The sequence below is a fragment of the Nipponia nippon genome, unplaced genomic scaffold, assembly GCF_047370975.1.
Source record: "Nipponia nippon isolate SJK-2023a ecotype South Korea unplaced genomic scaffold, ASM4737097v1 scaffold_3, whole genome shotgun sequence".
Lineage (NCBI taxonomy): Eukaryota > Metazoa > Chordata > Aves > Pelecaniformes > Threskiornithidae > Nipponia > Nipponia nippon.
In genome coordinates this window covers 4,344,370-4,365,831 of record NW_028262347.1, presented here as the reverse complement: position 1 = coordinate 4,365,831, position 21,462 = coordinate 4,344,370, and the positions used below count along the sequence as shown (strand labels likewise).

General features: G+C 47.5%; 1 protein-coding gene and 1 long non-coding RNA gene across 33 annotated transcripts in view; one reads left to right on the top strand and one right to left on the bottom strand.

Moving 5' to 3' along the window:
* Nucleotides 1-8,729, bottom strand: part of LOC148054486 (uncharacterized) — a 144,651-nt gene extending 135,922 nt beyond the window's left edge. For all 32 annotated transcript variants that reach the window (XR_015706858.1, XR_015706859.1, XR_015706857.1 and 29 more), the window contains exon 1: nt 8,596-8,729. The gene's annotated coding sequence lies outside the window, so the exon portion shown is untranslated. The remainder of the gene's footprint in view (nt 1-8,595) is intronic.
* LOC148054485 (uncharacterized) lies at nt 7,389-21,033 on the top strand. Its single transcript, XR_015706876.1, has 4 exons — nt 7,389-7,672; nt 9,427-11,222; nt 14,335-14,491; nt 15,440-21,033. It is a non-coding gene; the product is annotated as an uncharacterized LOC148054485 (long non-coding RNA).
* The last annotated feature ends 429 nt before the right edge of the window (nt 21,034-21,462 follow it).

Below are 21,462 nucleotides of genomic sequence, written 5' to 3'. Positions count from 1 at the left end.
AAACCTGTTAATCATAATAGGAGTACTTTGTAATTTCAAAGGAAAACATCGACGAAAGGGATAAATACAGCCAGACATATCCTACATAGACTATGACCAGGGTATTGTATTGTATTTAGAATATTTACCTGATCCAGCAACTCGGAGAATAATCTTACATAAACCTTCTCCAAAGTAACTTTACCCACAGGAACACCAAGTGTGCTTTACAGGAAAAGACTAGAAGGGCTTGTTTTCTAAACCAGTGGTCTTTAAACTACAGGGGCATGCAATACATCCTGAAGAGGGGGAAGGGCATGCGAAAGTTAAGAACTGCTGGTTTAGAACAAAATAAGGGCCATAAATGCACGTAACGGCTATCTGCAGATGCAGCATGTGCAAAACACAGGGGAAAAAAGAGGCGTTTATACTAAAGGGCACTGTTTGTACAATGAATAAATGTAAGCTGACTGTGAACTGCACTTGCACCGGAATTGAAAACTAAATTTCTAAAAATCAATGAAATCCAACAGTGGAACAGCCTTTTGGGAGGAGCAATGAGGGTTTCAATTTGGAGCCTAAAAACTATTGCAGGAACCATACTGTGCAAGTGCTTGCAGTAGTGGAGGAGCAGATCCTGCCATCCAGGCTGCCCTGCGAGAATCTATTTTCCACGCTTCTGTAATTGACAGAGTGCTCTAAAAGAGGCTTCTCTCCCATCACCATGCTAGGGGCCTGGGTTAACCTATCAAGCATCTTTACCAGCATTTTTTCCCTGCTATAGTACACGATTTTGGTCTCCGGTAAAAGTTATTGCTGCTCATGGCTGTCACTCATTCATTACCAAAGTAATACTGCTTTTGAGTAATTCAGCTTTACTCAGTAAATAACATTTCAATTCACAATTCACGGTTACTTCTCCCCAGTCACCATCTCTGACTTTTTTCCTCTCCAATATTCAAGCAAGGATTTCCTCATGAGTGTCAACAATTCCATTAACAAGAAGGACGGGGAGAACCAAGGTTCCCACTGAACTCCCACTGCAGTAGTACGGCTGCACCCTGCCCTTGCTAACTCCCCTTAACCTCAGCACCTGTAATATATGAAAACTGCCGTTTCTTGAAAACTAAGAACGCCGCATTTTCCTAGGCAACAAAAAGCACCCCAAAACAAACACCCCCCCAAAACAACAACAAAACAACCGAAACAACCACAACAAAACCAACCCCAAAACACCCAAATAGTTGTGCTATGCTACAGGCTTATCAAAACAGCAGGTACATTCGGGTGAAACCACATGTATTAAGTTGGTCCGACCTCATTCCTCTTCCACATTGTGCAAACACGATTCAAATTTCAGCGTCTTTTATATTCAAAATACTGATTTCTAGGTCAATATTGTTTTACGGGTATCTTTGGTTTACCAAAAACTGACAGGGCTAACAGTCCAAAGATTAAAGCCGCTTTATTTCCTTTTTTACGGGAAGGGTGTGAAATTCTCCGTCGAAGCTACCAGAATTAGTTGTGGGTCGAGGACAATCTTTGGAGAAGTAGCCGGTCCCGTAATGCTGGATCCACCGTTCGGCTTTCTGTTTATACAAACTACAGGCTTCACTGAACAGATGCCCACGGACACAGCTAAGAAGGAAAGGGGAGGAATCAGACGATCGGGTTTGAATAGGGGCCAGTGCTACAGGTCTACAAGACAGACGGTGTCTTTGAACCGGAGCTGACGAGGAAGCTGGAGTGACAAGTGAGGAAGGGAGCCGCATCCGAGAGCCCCCAGAGCCACTCCTGGCAGCGCGGGCGGTGCGGGCCCACCGCACGGCCCTGTGCTGCTGGCTTCCTCCGGCAGAGGGCAACGACACTCGCGCATCCCTCTGCTACGCTTAAAAGCCTCTCCGAAACCAGCCTAACATTTCATGCAACCGAAACAGCCCCGACATCTGCCTTAGAACACAAGCAGTATTTAATACTGCAGGATTTTAACAGTGCTGCTCCATTTAGGCTTTTCTTACAGATGTCTTTTCCATACATACATCTTCGCAAGAAAAAATATCTATTGCTTCTCACCGATTTGGACTCCTGTTGTCTATCAATAGGATAAACATGATGCTGATTGCTCCAGGACGCTGGGGCACTGCCATAAAGTCACAGAAATTAGAAAATAAAGATCTCCCAAGAACTACAGACGATCCAGCAATATGCAGCAGAGGTTAACAGATTAACATTTGAAGCTACCCTAAAAAAAAAAAGGGGGGGGGGGGGGCGACAACAACACACAAAACCAGAACTGCAGAACTCGCGATGATACAGCAACTACACCTTGTTAAAAGCGTTAAGAGTGCTTTCAGATTACAAAACACATCCAGGCAATAGCCAGAAATCTCCCATTTCTCCTCCTGCTAAAAGTAAACACCGTGTCTAGATGCATCTTCTCCCTCCCAGGAGACTTCACGGCTGCTGACACTAGCTGGGTAGCAAGAAATCTCCCAAGTTTCGATAATCAAGCACAATGATAAGTGCAGCTTCAAACATAGGTCTTCTGGATGAACTACCACCAACCAACCAGTACCTGGCCACTGGGAAACACCTGACTTCGCCGATTTAAATAGTAACCAAGATAAAACCGAGACAATGCTTGTTTTCTTTCAGAATAGGCTAAAATTTGAACATCAGTTCGATTCTATCTTATTTCCTCTGCACCCTGTAATTTGTGAAGCCAGCATCTGCCTTCATTTTACAGCTCTGTTTTTGCAGAAGCTCCTAGAGTAGCTACCACAGTTACGCTAAAATTCAGTAACCTGAACGTAACATAGGTATTACTCAAATGAGCACATTTTCTGGGTATTCCATACACAATGTTACTAAATAAATACAAAAGCCATCTTTCTTTTCTGAAAAGATATATGCTATCAAAATTATACCCTGTAACACCACCGATGAAAGAGTGAGCCCAGATTCAGGGTATGTTTTCCAGAGAGATCCAAACCCCCTCCGCCTGTACTGGGAGTAGTTCTGCGGACAATGTTCAACACAAGCTACTAAGCACTACAAAAAAAATAAGGATTACTTCAAGCTCAGCACTACAGTAACTGCACTGAGACTGCTACGTTTCGGTGTAGCATACAGGCAAATCAGCATATTTCTGTATGCAAAGAGGGAGGTCAGAAATACCTAAATTTTGTAGATTAGTAGAGCATGATGCTTACCAGGTTTCCCTCTCCCCAATCTGTTCACCCCATCTTCCCACCCTGGCAACTAACTACTGCTTCTGACAATTTGTGAGATGACATGGGGTGGGGGGGGGGGGGGGGGAATTTCAACATTGCTAGCACGCTGACTTCACAAGTTTTCTGTTGAAATCTGACTACCGTGCAGCGTTCTTTACATGTAAGCACATCACGGGTTTGGTTGCGAGACAGTAAGAATTTTAAATGCAGGACAGAAAACATACGATGATTGCTTTAGTATCTTTTTATTTACCAACTCTGCCTACTTTCTACGTAATTGCACAATTTACTTTCTTCAACAGGACCTACTCCTTAAGACATATTCAGAGGAGTGTTTGTAAAATCACGGCTAACAAATGGTGTTGTAACTGCCTTTTAAACCATTTGTTTCAGATTTCTTTTGTTTATACTCCAGTAACAAACTTCTAGCCTAGCAAGAATAAAAAAAAAAAAACCTCACCATCAGCAGTGCCTCATTAATGCTTCATAACATCATAATAATTATGAAAAAAACAGTTCTCAGGTAACAGTACACTGAAATTCAGCTTACTGTGAAACCCAATTTGAGAATAGTACCATCTCCTCTCACCCTCAAAACTTTCCACATGTTTAGACTACAGCATTCATAAAATAAACCATTGTCAACAGCAAAACTTCAATGTCTATATTGATTAAAACTATTTAAAACAAGCATATTATTACAATTAGCACTTTTTATTGTCCTGCCAAATATATCGCTTTTATGTAAGAAACTTATAAAACATTTTCAGCTTGACTGCTTTACTACCACAATTAATATTTTTGCTAGGTAGATGTCGGTCTTTTGGAGATCTCCAAACTTATGCCTGTGAAGAAGCACGATACTGGGGGCATTCCTTCTAGAGCTCAAGACAGTTCATGAAAATTCACGAATTGGGACCCTCTGCAAGCGTGAAGTGCCCACGTTAGGAACCTACGGAAGGATGAAACCTCCAACCTTGGTAAGGGTGAAACTCGGAACAAACAACTCCAGTTTCCAGCCTTGCTGTTAGACAACAGCAACGCTACAAATCTGCTGGCTGAGGTGCAGCATCCTGAAGGACTGGAAAAGGATGGTGGATTTTACACTGTATTTTCACGAAATCCAAAGCCAAAAGAAAAATACTGTTTAGGCTTAAATTCGTGACAAACAGTTGCAGCCCCATTAATTCCATCTCCAGTCATTTAGAAAACCACGAGTCGGGATCCAAAATTATCATCAAAATGACTTGAAAGAACTGCTGAGGGGAAAGATTTTCTTTTTTTTTTTACTTTATACTTCAGCGTTCATGTTTGCAAGTACTCTTACCCTTTATGTTACGGTATTTTCAAGCTCATATTCTGGTACTACCAGTAATTCTAGGAGCAAGATGTTTATGGAAAAACACCGTGCAAATATGGCATGATTGACTACAGCTAGTCATACCATACATGAGAGGACAAAAAACATGACTCCATGTTTTCATTTTTAAATATAAAAGAAATATAGTAAACACGTGATTACAGCAACCGGAGGGGGGGGGGAATCTAGCCTGGATTAAAGACATCCTCTTAATTTTAACCGTGTAATAGGCTACCAAAAGCATAAACAAACATGTTTTTAAAATACGTTCACAATTTCCCTTTTTATTAAAACAGAAAAAAAAAAAAAAAGGTTCACTACTTCCTATTGCAAACCCAATACGAACACTAGTTTAGATATTTCCTTTTCGGATGCTTTTTAAGTACTTACGAACAGTAAAATAGTAACCTTTTTGCCACTGAAATTCGGCAAGACATTAGATCCTAAAATGAAACTTTGAGTACCTCTTTAAAAGATAAATCGGTATTTGTTTACATGAAAAGTGGAGAGAACTGGCACAATACCTATTTTTCATAGCCCTTTTTTCATATACATTGTATTCGTCACCAAAGCAGCTCTGTAGAACACAGTGTACAGCACACATTGTGCCTTGTCATGAACTGACAGCAATTGAAGAGAAGGTGAACTAAGTTACAAAATGAATTTTTTTTTTCCTCTAGCCGTCTGAGAAGATAAATTATCTTAGTTATATTAAAGAGAAATGGATATGGATATGGGATCCAAAGGGCTCATTTTACGTTAACTGCATCTCACCAACAAAAACAGAGAAAGCAATTTCCTGGTGCATCAATTCCACCAGCAATTCCACGTACACTCAAAAATCAGAGACGCTGGCACGCTCTGCTACTGCGCACCTTCCAGTATTCTCAAATCTCTAACAAACCAACTGCTCCCTATTAATTCCCTATTTTAAGGTAGATTCCCACTCCTCCCCCCCCCCCCCCCCAAAAAAAATACAAAAATATGCAGATATGCCCACACAAAGCAAGTAAACGCTACCCGGGTTGAATAAACATATTTCTGTACGTAACACCGTTTCAAATGACCCCTGTAACCAACACAAAACATCAGCTCTCCACAGCATATGCCAAGTACAGCCGGTTACCACCCCACCCCTTTCCCTGTTCCGCTGGCCCTCACTCGTTTCAGAGGCATTACCCTTCTTGTTATTTTAAGGCCACGTTCCCTCTTCATCAACCCCAGTCCGTATCTGGAAACGCTCATCATTTCAGATGCAAAAAACTGTACTGATAAAGTTACGATGGAAGAGAAGCGAAAGCACGTAAAACATCGAAAAATGTTCCGGATCCATTTACTGGGCTAGACCAGCATAAAACTGCGAACCTGATCTTTCCATCCTCCTTCTCATGTTCTGTATTTATAGGGCATTAGAATCCTACTACTGCTAACAGAAGACTCCTTTCTAGTGCAACTCCAAAGCAGTTTTAAATATCTGTGCTCCGTCCTCGCCGTTAGTTATAAAACCATCTCTCCTCTCCCTGACCTATTCTCGTTCACCTGCTGTTATTTAACTCTTTAAGGCTATTTGAGAGTCACGATGTCATTAACGGTTATGTAATTCTTAAAAATATACTGAATTTTGAATTTTTAAACCGTGCAATAAGAACATACGCAACAAAACGCATCCCCCCCCCCCACTTACGCTAAACCAAAATATCTTCGCGATATGGAATAGCGGTCAACCCCAGAATCTTTCGTGGTGCAGAAACCTGTGTAATGAACGTAAACCTGCAGAGAACAGATGTCCTTTCCTCTGTTGCTTCCTACTCACCCCGGCTAAGTTGTCTGCACACTGCCGGGGTCCACTGCCTGCAAGCTGAAAGCCACTGATCTAGAACCGAGTATCCCTTTACTGTTTGCTCTGCTATCCGAGAAGTTACATTAAAATGGCATTACATTCCTCAACTCCAAACTGACTTCTCCATAGAACCTATTAACAACCATTCCTATGGAGTTGTTCCTGCTCCCATTTCCAGAAACAAAGAATCGTCGAAAACAAAACACCGTCATTAAGATACCTCGCTTTACCACAGATTCAGACGCGGCACAAGTCCTTCACGCTACAGACTGCCCAACCTGCCTATAAATAGGCTCAAGGCTTCAGGCTCAGGAGACCGACAGCTAAACAAGAATCCTCACGGTGTTCCCCTGTGTTACCTACATAAAGCGGCATGCCTTAACAACGCCGGGCTAGGCGCATACGTAGCTACTGCTGTGGCTTATGCAGGATAGCCGGGGGCGGGGGGGGGGGATAAAAAAAATATCACTGAGCTCTCTTCTGAAGAGGAAAACCTCCCTCTCCGGAGGACAGAGCTGGCCACAGACAGGCTGTCAGGGCTCGGCCACGGACAGGCCCTTCAAGTGGTTTAATGGGGCCAGGGCCGCACAGCCACTCCCTTCAGCAGCACGGTGGGCAAGGCCCCGCGGCCAGCACGAGGGTCCCAGCCGCCTGCCCTCGGCCAGGAGGGCTGCGGGACCCCCCCGCCTGGCGGCCGGCCCCGGTTCCCGTCAGAGCCCCGGTTCCCCTCAGAGGAGCTCCGGGACGGGTCCGGCGGCGGCGGCGGGCGACGGCTGGGGGCGGCGCGAGGCCGGGCCCCGTGACCGCCCGAGCCGGCGGCACGTGGCCCCGACCACAACAAACAGGCGGGTGGGCGGGAGCGGGCCGCGCTCGCGCCCTGCCAAGGGCGGGGGGGTGGTGGCGGGGGGGGGGTGAGGGAAAGGGGGGCGGGCGCCGCAGCGATTGGTCCGCGGGGCGGGGGGGGCGTGGCCGCCGGTCCCGCCGCGCCGCAGCGCTGAGGAGGCGCCCGGCGGGGGCCGCTGCCGCGCGTCGAGGGGTCGCGCCCGCGCGCTTCCCGCCCTCAGCGAGGCCCCCTTCGCCCGGAGACCCCCCTCGCGCCCCCCCACCCCGCTCCGGCAGCCGGCGCCGCGCCCTCACACCCGCCTCACGCCGCCCGCCCCGCGGCGGCGACGGCCGCGCACCCCACCCGGAGCCCCGCGGGCCGCCCGCCCTCCCGCAACAGCCCCGAGTTGCGCCACGCAGGAAGCGCCTCTGCCCGCGGTAGCCGTCCCCTCTCCCCCCCACCCCCGCTCCCCCATCGCCCGCTCCCCCTCAGGAGCCTCCCGCCGCCCTTCCCCGGGGCGCCCCGCTCCGACGCTCCCCTCAAGGCGAACGCTTCGCCCCGGGGACACCCCCCCCCCCCGCCCGCACCCACCTGTGGGGCGGCAGGGGCCGCGTCGCCCTCGGCCCGCTTCCATCGCTCGTTCGCTCGCACCGGGCGCGGAGCATGCGGAGGGCTGGAAGCGGGCGGGGGGGGGGGGGGAGAAGCGCTAAATATACCCGCTGCCGGCGGCACCGCCTGTGTCACGGACCCGGGCTGGCGAGCGGCGGCGCGGCCCGGCCCCCCCCCCCCCCCCCCCCCCCCCGCGGCCGCATCTTGTTTTCTCCATACGCACTTGGAAATGCGGACCGCCCCCCCCCCCGGCATTTTGGGGGGGATCGTTGTTATTTTCGCCCGATTCGGGATACCCACGCAATGAGGAAAACAACACGGCGCAGTCCCGTCCCCCCCGTCCCCCGGCTGTCACTTGCCTCCTTCCCCCACGTCGCGATAGGCACCCCCCACACACACCCCCCGTGTCGCGACAGCGGCCCGCGCACCTGCCGCGCACCGCGTCCCCCCCACTCACGCACTTGCCGTCTCCTACGAGGGGGTGCGCGGTGTGGGGCGGGGGCACGGCCGCCTCTCCCGCCCCAGGGGGAAGCCGAGCGGCGCCGGCAGCCCCCGCGAAGCGGCCGGCCGGGGGCTCCGCGCTGGCGGCCAGGTGCGTGGGGGCTCGGCGGGTGGGAGGGGAGCGGCGGGGAAGGCAGTGGGCGGCGGGAGCCGGGATGGAGCCAGCCTCCCTCCCGCCTTCCCCCCGCTCCCTCACCCCCACCCAGCCGCCCCCCCCCCCCCGCCCCCCCCCGCCGCCGCTTGTGTTTACCTCAAGTTTGAATTTTATCTGCGCAACATGAGCTGGAATGCGGACATGGAGGGCGGGAGGGCGCGCACACGCCCGCCGCTCCGCGGGGACACACGGCACCCCCGGCACACCGCGCACCCCCCCGCTCCCCTCGCACCGCCGCCGCGCAAACATGGCGCTCCCGCCGCGCAACACCCGCCCCGCCGGCGCCCCCCACCCCCGCGGGCGGGCAGCCCCCCGCCCCGGTCCCGCCGGTAACTTACCTCCGAGAGCGATCCGCCGCCTCTCCTCCCTTCCCCGGGGGAGGCTGCCGCACCGCCGGCCCCAGCAGCGGGGTTCCCACATCCAGCCGGGGCGCTGAGACAGGTGCAGGGGAGGCGCGGCGCGGGCGGGCCGGGGCCGGGGCCGGGGCAGGGCAGGGCGGGCCGGGGCGGGGGGCAGCGCTGCCCCGCCGCCTCCCAGCCGCCCCGGGCTCCCCTAATGCTTCCCTCCCCACAATGTTGTTTCATTATATCATGTCCATCATGTGACACCCGGAGGCCTCTCTATGGAAACTTAAAGGGGACTTTCACGTGACGACGATACCGTCCTCGTCGCTACCGGACCCGCCGGTACCCCCGGACGGAGCCGCCGGTACCCCCGGAGGGACCCCCCGCCGCAGCCCCCGCTGCCCTCCCCCGGGGGGCTGCCCTCTTCGCACCTACCGCCCGCAGCTTTGCCAGTCAAAGCAAGTTGCTGCGCTTGCTTGTTCTATTATTATTATCATTAATTAGTGTGGGGTTTTTTTTTGGTTTTTTGGTTTTGTTTTTTTTTTTAACATTTTTCCCTTCCCCTCTTTGCACCGCCTGCAAGGGAAATAACCGCTCCCGGCCAGGCACCTTGCAGAGCGGGGATGGACCCCGCTGCTTGGAGGGTGCGGGATCCGGCGCTCCTCTGCCGTCACGGTGGGTCTCCGGTGCTGGAAGCGGCAGGAAAGAAAAAAAAAAAAAAATACGGGAAAAAAAAAAAAAACAACACAGAAAAAGAGAAAAAAAAACTTGTTTGTGTCAGACTGAGGAGGCTGATGCCGTCGGTGTGGCTGCGCGGGGTTGATGCGGTGGTCGCCAACGTGGATTTTAACTCTGCCAGTTGGTAGGGAAACGATGTAGCGGTCTGACCCGTCATGCCGTCGGTTTTCCAATACAGAGATGCTGGATGGAGCCGTTTCTAGGGACGTAACACTTGCCACTGCAATCATGCAAGCCGCCTGTACAAACAGCCACCCCCGACAGAGGAGCAAAGGGAAGATGAAGACGTTTTCCCTCGGCTGGGAAGACCCCGGTCCCCCCCGCACCCCGCCGCCGCTCTCCAGCCGCCTGCCTGCGGCCGGCCGGGGGTGCGGGCAGGCCGGGCGGGCAGCGCAGCGTTCCTCAGGCTGCTGTTCTGCCTGCGGTGCTGAAGTGGGTTTGTTTTATTTTATTTTTTTTTTTTTTCCCAGCTCTCCTCCTGCCCCCAGGATTTGGGATGAAGGAGCCAAAGCCCATCTGCTCCAGACTCCCACCGTCAGGCCGGCGATGCGCAGGGGGCTCTCGGGGTTTTCTCTGTGGAAGGTGGCCCACGGTTCCCCCGGGGAGCTCCCCAAATTCTGCACCTGAACCCGTGGCATCACGTCGGTATTGGTGGTCAAGTGCAAGGTCCGAGGGGCTAGCTTGTAGAGGGGGGGACGGATTTGCTGTTAAAACCTGAAGGAGGAAAAGCGTGCCGCATTCGTTCCTTCCTTACGGCTTCCACTGGAAATCGCAGCCCCTCAGCAGATTAAAGCATGATGCAATACATGTTAAGTTTGGAATTTAATTTCTTCAGTGCCCCACCGAGTTTTCTTGAAGGGAGTCATATAAACGACCTTTTTCCCCTCTGCGGGGTTGACACTGGTGCCCGTTAGCGTCCCATCAGCCGTGGCAGGGGATCGCAGCCGCCCGGTCAGAGGGTGCAGGCCCAATCCTGGCAACGACGGCAGAAAATCTCCCTTCGTTCTCCCATTAATGCTTTTGGAGTTGAGGTACCTGTGCTCTACCCCGCTCATTTCCGAGTGCCCGTGCAATGAGCTGCATTTTCAGTGTTTCAGATACCTCTGTTACTATTTTTCAATAAGTAAGCAAGAGTTTTGTAGAAATTAGTAATGATTTTAGCTGAAAAGAGTTAACTGACTGAGGAACAGTTCATCTTCCTTTCCTTCCTTCTTCTCAGAGTCTTCCCTCTATCCACCCTCCACTCCGTCTTTGCTTATATGTCCTTTCTCATCCAGTTTTGGGGGGGTTTCTGCCTCTGGGTTCCTTTCTGCCATTTTATCCAGATTGTCCCACTGCCATGGATTCTAGCTCCCGTGTGCCTCACTTTCCATCTCCCTGGGGCTTATTTCCCTAGCTCACTAAGTCTCTTTTTATTCCATATTCCCTTCTTCAGATCGTCCTTAAAGGAGAAAGAGGCTGGAGCTAGGATATAAAGCAGTCTTCTAGGAGTACTGCCAGAACCGATCTGTTTTATGCTGCTGCTGCTGCTGTTCTGCTGTGTCATGGGAAGAGAGTTACCTAGCCACACCAGCCTCGGAAACAGCACCTCAGGCAGAGCCGCTTGCTGCAAAGCCGAGCCGTGTTTTCCAAAGCCGAAGGGTAAGTTTGTTTGGCGCAGGATTTAGGCTGGAAGGAGAAGGCATCGCTCCCTTACCGGGCTCTGACGGGGAGATCGGTGCACGATGTTTGGGAGATTTGCAGGAGGCAGAGTGGTGGCAGCAGCAGTGACAGCGCATCATCACACAGCTTTATTTCATTTTGTTAAGCCAAGCGGCTTTAGGTTACAGCCGAGCAGAAAAGCAAAACAATGCATTTCTGTAAAAAGGACGATTTTTTCCAAATTTGCTTTAAATTCTTGCAATGAGGCCTTGCACTAAGAAAGAGCAGGGTTTCTGCCTCCTCTTAAAAATGTTGTCAGTTATAAAATCTTTACAACCTTGGCTCCTTCCACCTGAACCTGTTTCCTTCAAAAACTTACTTTCAAAAACGTGAGGTTTAAAGATGACTCTTCTCTCTCTCTCTCCCCTCCCAAATTTATGTTCCTTGGAAAGGCCTGAAGAAGCCTAAGGCTATGTCTGCCTGTGAATGGAAAAGGTTTGAACAAACACCGGCGTGCACATACACGTGCATATATACGCGCACACACAGGATTTAAAGCATCCCATTGAAGTGCACATATAGGAAAATCCTTCATCATGTGATAGGCTTTAATATCTGCCTTAAAATTAATCCCTATCTGATGGATTCTGTGTTGTGGCAGATCACAGGAGGCTCAATAACTGGGGTTCCTGTGCAGGTTTTTAAAACTGCCAAATAAAATCCCCTATTTGCTGCTGGATTAATTTGTGTTTTCACAGCAGCTACCCAGGAAATGTTCATCCTGTGAAAGCCAGTAAGGAAACTTTATAGGGCTCCAGTCCTATTTTTCCACAATAAAAAAAAGTCCCTTGTCATGGGGTCAGGACAAGATCTCGATGCTGTTCCACAAGGAAATGGTTAAAGGGCTCGGCAGAGTTCTTCAATTCCTCCGTTAGAGATAACACTCTTGGGTTTTATTAGATCTGGAGCTTTAGAGATGGTCCTGCTTACTTATCAATGTTGTCTTTGCTTCTTTTTTGTTCATTTTTGCCAATGAAACCGAATCTTCTCGTTTCACTTCTCCTTCTAATTCGTTTCACTTTTTAGTTCCCATGTGTTAGAAAGTGCAGTTTCATTTAGACTCTCGACAGAAGAGAAGAAAGCCTGATTCCAGAAAGCAATTTGCAGTAATATATTTTCTTTGCCACTCACATGAAAACATTACTACTCAAACAGATCTAGGTATAAGCAACGCTGACAGGCCCTCAAAACCAAAACCAAATTGTCAAATGGAGGCAAATAGCCCAGAGAACCTGAAATGTTCTCGTTTCTAAAACACTGGCTGCTGTCAAAAATAGGGTAAAATAAAGCTTTGTTTATGTGTAGAGCAGAGTGTTTGTTGATTGAGTTTCTAAGGTGATGTAGCAGGAAATACTGATCTTAGGAAAAATGACACGAACAAAGCATGAAACTATAATTCAGCAGCTATTTGTCAACTGATAATAGAAAAAAAAGATATTTAAAAAGCAACGAGAGGTTTTCATTGAACTTTTTCTCTCCCTTGCCAGCAAATACAAAGGGAGCCTCTCACCTGCTCAGCTCCTGTATATAACTACTTGCAAGAGCAGAGCTAAATCATTTATCAGAAGGAATGTTTCCATCGGATGCAAATACCTACACTAGCTGCTGTTTCTACGTCATGCCACGGACGAGATTGATGCTCGAGCAAGGTTATAATGTACCTGCATTTTCTCCAGATTGGTGCCAAGCTTGCTGAGTCATTTTCCCTGTTCCCATTCTGCAGTCGGCTGCTTGCTCGCTTTTCCCTGTTATTTGTGTGGGTCGTAAGCCCAGCAACAGATGAGAATAAATGCTTATATTTCTTTAGGCTGCCTCCCTAAGGAAATAAAGGTTCTGCTGTGCTGCTTTTCTGTTCACATATGTGTCCATCCCTCTCCCCCGAAAGCTTCTGAACCAATTCATGAATTTCAGATTGATTTGGGAGAAAGCAGATATTTCACAGACAGTTATATTCCTGCAAGTTGCACATGGGCAGGAAGGAGAGACCTGGATCAGAAATTGAAGCAGAACTTAGCCATAACGCACCAGGGCTGGCAGCCACCTTCCAGCCTCCCAAACCCATACGTACCAGCCAATTAATCTATATGTAGCTACGCTGAGCCACAGCGCTGCCAAGTATAGTTTTCACTGACAGGCAAGGGATATCACGGAAAAGCAGAGGAACCTGGATAGTTCGGGGAACAAGTTGTTTTCAAAGCAAAACAGTAGGGGAGTTTAAGGAATATCATCATACGCAAGGGGAAAGTTAATACCTGGGAATGCCTCTGCGTAGTTTTGGGGAACAATCCAGCTTTTGTGTCACTCCAAAAGCAAACCACGGCAAAGGAGCCAGGTCGGGCTGTTCTTAGAGCTAGCACGGCTTGTCAGTCGAGTGCTCTGTTAGTCTTGGCACTAAAGCTGTAGGCAAAGATCCCCCATCCGCAGCTCTTCTAAACGTGGTCCGTAGCCGTGTTGCCGCTGAGATGCCTACAAAACTAAGAGCAATGTCAACTCCAGGCTTGAGCCTGCTGAGTCCTACGAGCCCGCTCTCCCGATCTACCTTTCTGGTTTAGCCTTGCTGTAGCTGAGGCTCAGAGTTGGCTTACGCTTGAGAAGAGCCGAGCCTGGGGTATCTCCTCATGGACAGAAAGGAAACGTGGCGAGTTCCTACCTAGGCTGGAGCCCTCCCGACTGCCTAACTGAGATTATGGCACAGGAGAGCTCTAGCCCTGCACCTCTGCCTCAGCGCGTGCTGGGAGGCCAACGCGGGGATGATGGCCAGGTCCGGACTGGAGGACGGGATCGGACCCGTTCTCACCTGAGAGCAAAGGCTTAATCTATATGTCCTTTCTCTACCAGCCGCACCTCGCTTGGACCAGCTGCTGCAGGATAGTTATCCTAACGCTACGCATAACATGCTCTCTCATCTCAATTGCGATTAGTTTGATGCAACAAACAGTTTCAGCGTGACAAACTGCAAGCTAAAAAAAGCTGTGCCTTCATATGCATAAACTGGATGCACAAAATATGTATTGTGTGCCACCTCCCTTATGTCCCATATTTGTTCCCGCAGCAGTCACAAACGGCATATGCTCCAGAAATACCACGCTGGCCAAATGGACTCCTGGAAATATAGAAGTGATCTGGTACTCTTTGAAACTAAGGCATTAGTTGTTCTGCCGTGAGATGCTGTGTATGGACCTCTTCTGGAAGGAACTCTTTGCCAACATGTAAGTTAAGATTCATTAACCTCTGATAATTAATCTACAAAATTGGAGCCAGCCTCTCTATCAAGGAGCACGTTATTATCTCTGTTACAGCTGCTAGAGACCAAGTGAGATCAGGGACCTCGTTTTCCCTATCACTATATGGTCATAGCCTAGGATATAACCTCTGCCTTGAAGGGCTTGCGAAGCAAAAAGACAAAAGAGTGAGCAATATAACTCTCAGGCAGAACAAACATGGTGACCTTTTGCAAATGTCAAGTTAATACCACGATCTGGAAGTGGAAGGGGTTTTTCAGAAGGCAGATGGGTCAACAGGGATGGGAGCACTCGGGGTTGGGGGGTGAGATGAAGGAAAAGCCATAGCAGGAGCTGCATGGTATGAGATGGAGAGGCATTGCATGCAGAGCATCATATGCTCAATCAGCACATCCAGGATAAAAAACAAGGGGAGAAAAGGAGTCTGGTGACCCTGCCCACAGCTCACAGTATAACCAGCTCCTACCTGTAGCCTCTTCCCCAAAGCCACGCAGCCTGGAGAGGGGAGATGGGGAAGGAAGGGGGTGGACAGCAAGGTTCCTCCTACGTGCTGGTTCCGCACAGGCGGCTGAAGGTGTGATAACACTGTTTTGGGGGTTGTTTCTCTTTGTGGCTCGGCCTCCTGCAGCTGTGTTTGTTGCAGCTGAGCCCCGGGGCTGGAGTGAGACGTGGTTCAGCTCTCTAAGTCCAGGGCAGCACATAATTGAATATTAACAGGAACAGCTCCGGGAGCTACTGGGACTCAGGAAGTCACAATTCCTTCTCTGCTGCTCCTTTGTCTTAGTGGGAGGTGATTGCTAGAGGCCTTAATGGATGTAAGACATAATATGCTTCCCTCACATTAGCTCCAGTTTGCAAACCGAGGCTTTAACCACATCCTACCCTCTCTGATCATTTCCTCATGCACCTTTTCAGCAACATGTGAAGAGCCACCCCAGCGTCCCACAGGCAACCAAGCAGAGAGGTGCAGAGACCGTACAAACATCGATTTTACACCTCATTTCTCCAGTGAAGGAAGGGGGTCTTACCTCTAAGGCTTATCAAAATTTGCCAAATATAAATTATTGAAGTCGTTGCCTCTGTTTCATCCTTTTGAGAATGGGAATGATTTATTTGCTGAATGGGGATGCTATGAGCATCATACAAGGTCCATAAAGTGTTTTTAAGTTGAAAACCTGTAGTATCACACTTTTGGTAAATATTCAGGGTAAAATACAGCAACAAATTCATAGGTACTAGTGAGTCTCCATGCTGCCTGTCAAGAACATTTAGAGCTGACCAGCACTCAGTTGCTCCCTCTCTGAAAGTAAGGACAGACATCGTTCCCTCCCCAAAACCGTGCTGCAGAGCTGCTGCAGGGGCTTATGAGAAAGACGGGGACAGAGTTTTTAATAGGCCCTGTTGTGATAGGACAAGGGGTAAAGGTTTTAAACTAAAGGAGGGTAGATTCAGGCTAGATCTAAGAAAGAAATTTTTTACGATGGGGTGGTGAAACACTGGCAGAGGTTGCCCAGGGAGGCTGTAGATGCCCCATCCCTGGAAATATTCAAGGTCAGGTTGGATGGGGCTGTGAGCAACCTGATCTGGGTGAAGATGTCCCTGCTCATTGCAGGGGGCTGGACTAGATGGCCTTTGGAGGTCCCTTCCAACACAAACCATTCTATGATTCTACCTCCATTAAGAAGCACAGTCTATGGTCGTGTTATTTGTACGGAATAAACAAAGTGTTTTACAAGAAGAAAGACGCCCATAGAAGCCTGTCCATGTCATCTGATCATTCAGAACTTGGTGCTAGTCTAAGAAGGGAGAAGGTAACACCTTCAAGAGCACCAGAAAATTCCCAAAGACCCTAAGGGCTATGGTGAGTGACAGCCAAAATCTAAAATTCCTTCCTTCTCTCCTTATTTTTCTCTTCCCTCCCACTTTAAAATTCACGATGTCCTTGACCTTGGTATATCATTTTCCTTCAGGTCCACCAGCACTTGTTCATTGCATGACCCCTTTATTTTCCAAAAAAACCCTTCCTCAATCTCCTTTTTTCATTAGTTGATGTACAATAGACTCTACCATGAGACTGCTTCTGGTTTTGTTTGATTGCTCTCTTCCTTTATCTCTACCCAGAGACATCCAGCAGATTGTTTCATAATCTTCCTAGAGTTCAGAGAAAGTATATTCCTTCCAGATAGCCTGTGAACTCCCTCCTCCTTTTTCCTCATCACCTGCCCTTCCTAAACAACAGTTCTGGCAAACTTTATCCATGTCTTATTCCTTTATTTGAAAATTAGGAGTTCCTTCTTAGGGAAAAGTGAGAAACGCTCTGTTTCCCCGCCATGCAATGTGTATTTTTGCACAACTGCTTTGCTCTCCAGCACACTCACTAATTTTTCTAGCCCTTGGAAGTGAGGCCTGCAGCGCCACATTCATCCCCCTGTCAACCACGCGCTGTCCGTGGGAGATCTGCAGAAAAGGAGGCTCTTCGTTCTGCTTATACGGAGCTACATTGGTACCTTAGGAAAGAAAACTGGTGAAACTATGCAACACGCAGGAGGAAGGATTGATTTTGTTATTCGTCAGGGAAAGCTCCACGCTTCGTTTGGTATCGCTGGCTTCCTCCTGTTGTTGGATAATTAATTAACACCAATGGTGGGTTTGAAGCTACGCTAAAGCGCAAACACAAGATTTGCATCAATGTTTTGCATTCTGGGCGGGCGCGGGGAAGGTGGAAGCATTGGCACACCTAGAGAAGACAGTCATGGAAAGGGAGAGCTGGAGAGAGGCTGCGAATCCCTCTCGGTGCCCTGAGCAGAATCCAGCCATCCCTGAGAGAGGCTAATCGACTTCCAGAGAGGAAGACTTAGGAATTAATTTAGAAATTTTAATTTTAATTCAAAGAAATTTGCTTTGAATTAGAAAGCTTTTAGGTTTGATTTGTGGGTTTTTCTTCTTTCCCAGATATCCAGTAACAATGATCTTTGCAGGAAACCAAGCCAATTTAGTTCTGTTGTACCCGGAACAATTGTCAATATCCTTTTTATAAGTCTCCTCTGTCTTAGAAGATAGTTTTCATCTTCTCATGCATTTTTTTTCCTTTCTGAAAAAAGCAAAGAAAATTCTCCAAGTTTTTTGAACCATTTGTAACCTTTGTTCCTTTCCTCCAACGCCTCTACAATTTGTCTTCATCTTTCTTCTGCTTTCTCCTAGCATGGCGTCCAAACCCGCACCTGGTATTCCAACCGAGCCCTCATTAGAGTGGAATAATTGCTTCTGATGTTTCACTTATTACACTCTTGTTCATTCGCCCCAGAATAAGATTTGCCTTTTTCTGCAACAGCTGTGTACTCTTCGGTGCCTCGTTCATGGCTCTTTTCCCTTCGAATGGCTGCTTGGCCAGTGATTTGCCACTTTGCATTGACATATTTTATTGCTTATGAGCTTACTGAACCGAATCTGGTTGATTTTATACTGTTACTCCAATTTCCCAGCAACATTTTGGAACACATGCTCTGAAGTAATTATATATTCTTTATTTCGTCATCCAAATAACTAATGAAAATATTAGAATCGGGTTCAGGAGCGAACCCTGCGGGAGCCTGTTTGGAAAGCCCTCTAAATTCAAAGGAAAGGAATTAATAATTCTTGTGTGAATACAGTTTTTTTCTGTCAAGTTTGTCTCAAGATGATTTCACAGAGATCATAGTTCCTGGTCAGCTTAAGGAAATGTCATGTGAAACAGTGTTAACAACCCCGCTTATTTCAAAATATGTGGCACATACTCCCTCTCCCTTAGTCTGCAACGCAGTTGTTGGGTTCAAAGATGGAAATTAGATGGTTTTAACATCACTCATTTATGACAAATCCAATCTGGTTGATTGTATATTTCTATTATCAGGCAAGTGCTTAATAACTGATCCTTTAACAGTTTATTGTATTATTTTTCTGCATTACACGCTAAACTGACTGCTGTATAATTCCCCAAGTCCTTCTTCCCCCTCTGTAAAGACAGGCGCTGTGTTTGCCCTTCTCCCCTCCTCTGGGATCTCCCCTGTTCTCCATGAGCTCTCCCAGATAATTACTAATGAGTCAGAGATTGCGCTGGCTAGTGCCTGGAGCGCTCTGGGGGGAACTTCATCCAGTCCTGCTGACTTGAATTTGTCTAACTTTGAATTACTTGAACTGTTTCTTTTGCTATTTTGGATTGTCTTAGCCCCTTGGTAAACGTAGCTCTGATAAATATCAGTTCATCTTTTCTTTTTTTTTTTTTTTTCCTCCATGGGTAAAATAATGAATGAAATAAAGAAATAATGAATGGTCCAGTCTTTTCTCTGTTGTTATTTCTGTTCTCTCATTTTCTGTTAATTCAGTTATGTACGATTTCCGTTGCCTTTGTCTTGTTTCTGATACCTTTACAGAGCATTATTTTATCACCCTCTAGATCCCTTCCTAATTGAAACTCATTTTGTCCCTGGTCTTTCTCATTTTAGTCCTCTGTAGCCATCCTATTCCTTTACAGACATAATTTTCCTAGTCTTGTTTCCAGTCTTTCTACAGCTTAATGTCCATTCTCCTTTCTCTGCTTTCCTCACTCCTTCCTTTCTTCAGAGGAAGATGCTCCATCATTTTATCTCTTTCAACTTAATTAACCTCCACCTTCCTATTCTCAGCAATCTCCTCCCCGTTAGTCAGAGTTTAATCTCAGAGAGCTACAACAATTTCCTCCTCCCGTAGGAACTTTGCTCCATCATTGGAACTTGCGTTGCCAGCCTCCTCCAAACATCATTTAAAGCCCTTCTGCTAAGCTTGCAAGGCAGTTACTGTGCAGGGCCTCTTTGCAGAGCACCCTTGGCTCATTTGCCAGATAGGAAACCATCATTTATTTTGCTCTATTATTGCAGATCTAATTAGTAATCAATTTGTCTCTTAAACTCATCCTCACCTCTGCAATATGCCAGTCCTTGCCCTGACTTTTACTCCCAGCCAGAAGGATGGAAGAGGACATTTCCCATCCCCTCATGTCCTTCCCTCTTGTCCCCAGTGCCTAGACTTAAAGAGTAGCTGGGAGGCTTTATTTAAAACTCTTTTTAGGGTGGTAAATTAATACGATGGTTCCTGTAAGCATTACAGAGGTCACCTGCATGCTGAGGCACCCCTCTCCAGCTCGGTGGGAGACCGAGCAGGCATTTAGGAAAGGCAATTAAGAGGTCTGAGTGTTCTGTGCATTGAAACATCTCTTCATCCTTTGAGATTTATAGCGTCCAGCACACAGATGGCATTTTTTTCCACCAAAAATTGTGTTGATATCTTTTAGTAAATCAGACAACAAACTCAAGCCCATATGAAACGTATTAAATTAAGTTCCCAGCTCTTCGGGTCACTGTTCTTCATAAAATGATTACATCTGTAAACAAGGAAGGACATGAACCTGCAAGGTCACATACGCAGCAGACCTGCAGTTCCACCTACATCCACCTACCTCTTCTTTCTCGTTAACTAGACGTAGGTGACTCTTGCTCAAGACTTCCCGTAGGCTCTCCAGACTCACTAGCACTCTCCACTGAGCAGGCACAAGGACTTAGGTAGCATTTAAGCCAGACGAATATAGCTGTCAACCTCCATTTTGACAGAGAACAGTAAATAAGTACTTCTCAGTATTTGAGCAGTTTGTTCCTCGTCATTGGGGCTACTGGTGAAGCTGAGCATTTTGCCACATCAGAGCCAGCATGTACCTACAGCGCTGAGCCCACGGAGAGCACTTGGTGGGACCCAGAAGAGTAGAGGTTATTCAGGCTTGAGATGATAAGGCTTACTGCTATCTTTAGTTAACTGTAGGAGATTATTGAAAAGGCAGCACCAGATTTTTCTTGAAGGAGCACAGTGATAGAACAAGAGGCAATCAACCCAAGTTGCAGCCAAGGGCATTACAACTAGATATTAGTGGGGGAAAAAATTACAGTGAGGGTGGTCAACGATTGGAACAGGAGTCCAGAGAGCTTTTGGGATCTCCCTCCTTGCAAAACTCAACTGGGCAAGGCTCTGAGAAATCTGACTGAAGGGTGAAGTTAGCTCTGCTGTGAGAGGGGAGTCTGGAGATCCCTGGAGGTCTTTCCCTCCCCAAATTGTTGTGTGATGCTGGGATCCTGTGCTGGGATGGGTCTGGGGTGGTTGTATCGCTGTCCTGCTCGTTCCAGCTGATTGCCAACAAAATTGCTAGTCTGCCCGAGCGCGTTGGTTCTGCGTGCATAAATCTGTAAGAATACTCTGTGCAGAATCCAGAAGACTATATTTCATATAATAGGAAAATCCCAGGTAATTACGAATTCATTGGTTTAACACTGATCCCAAACAATATGAAAGAAAATCTGATATAGGCTATGATTAGTAATGAATTAAAGGATGCTAACCTGATTGATATGCCTGAGCAGTTTTATGGAAAGCCTGTCATGTCAAACAAATGGATGTTTTTTTAATGAGAATGTAAGTTTGGTTAATAAAGATAAGGCTGTTATAAATTATTTAGATTTCTGCAAGTTATTGAACAGTTCCTGAACACAGTCCCAATTAAAGAAAAATGGTACAAAACCTAATCTGGTATACTAAATGGATTAAAAACTATTTCAGCAAGAGATCTTATAATGTAATTTGAAATTCAATTATACTGGAGATATTGAAGTCTTTCATTTATTTATTTTGGACCCTGGATTGTTCAGTGTCTTTAGGATTGACCCAGAGGAAATGATAAAAATCATCACCAATAAACTTGCAGATGACGTGAAAGTCAGTTGTACCAGACCCATGGTAGGAGGGCGGCAAGGAAATAAAATGAATTTAAATACAACAAAAAGTGCAGCGTCACTGTTGTTAAAAGTACAGCTCATGTCTGCAAGATGGAAGACAATGGCCCAGAATGTGGGAGCAAGGAAACAGCCCAAATAATCCAGTAA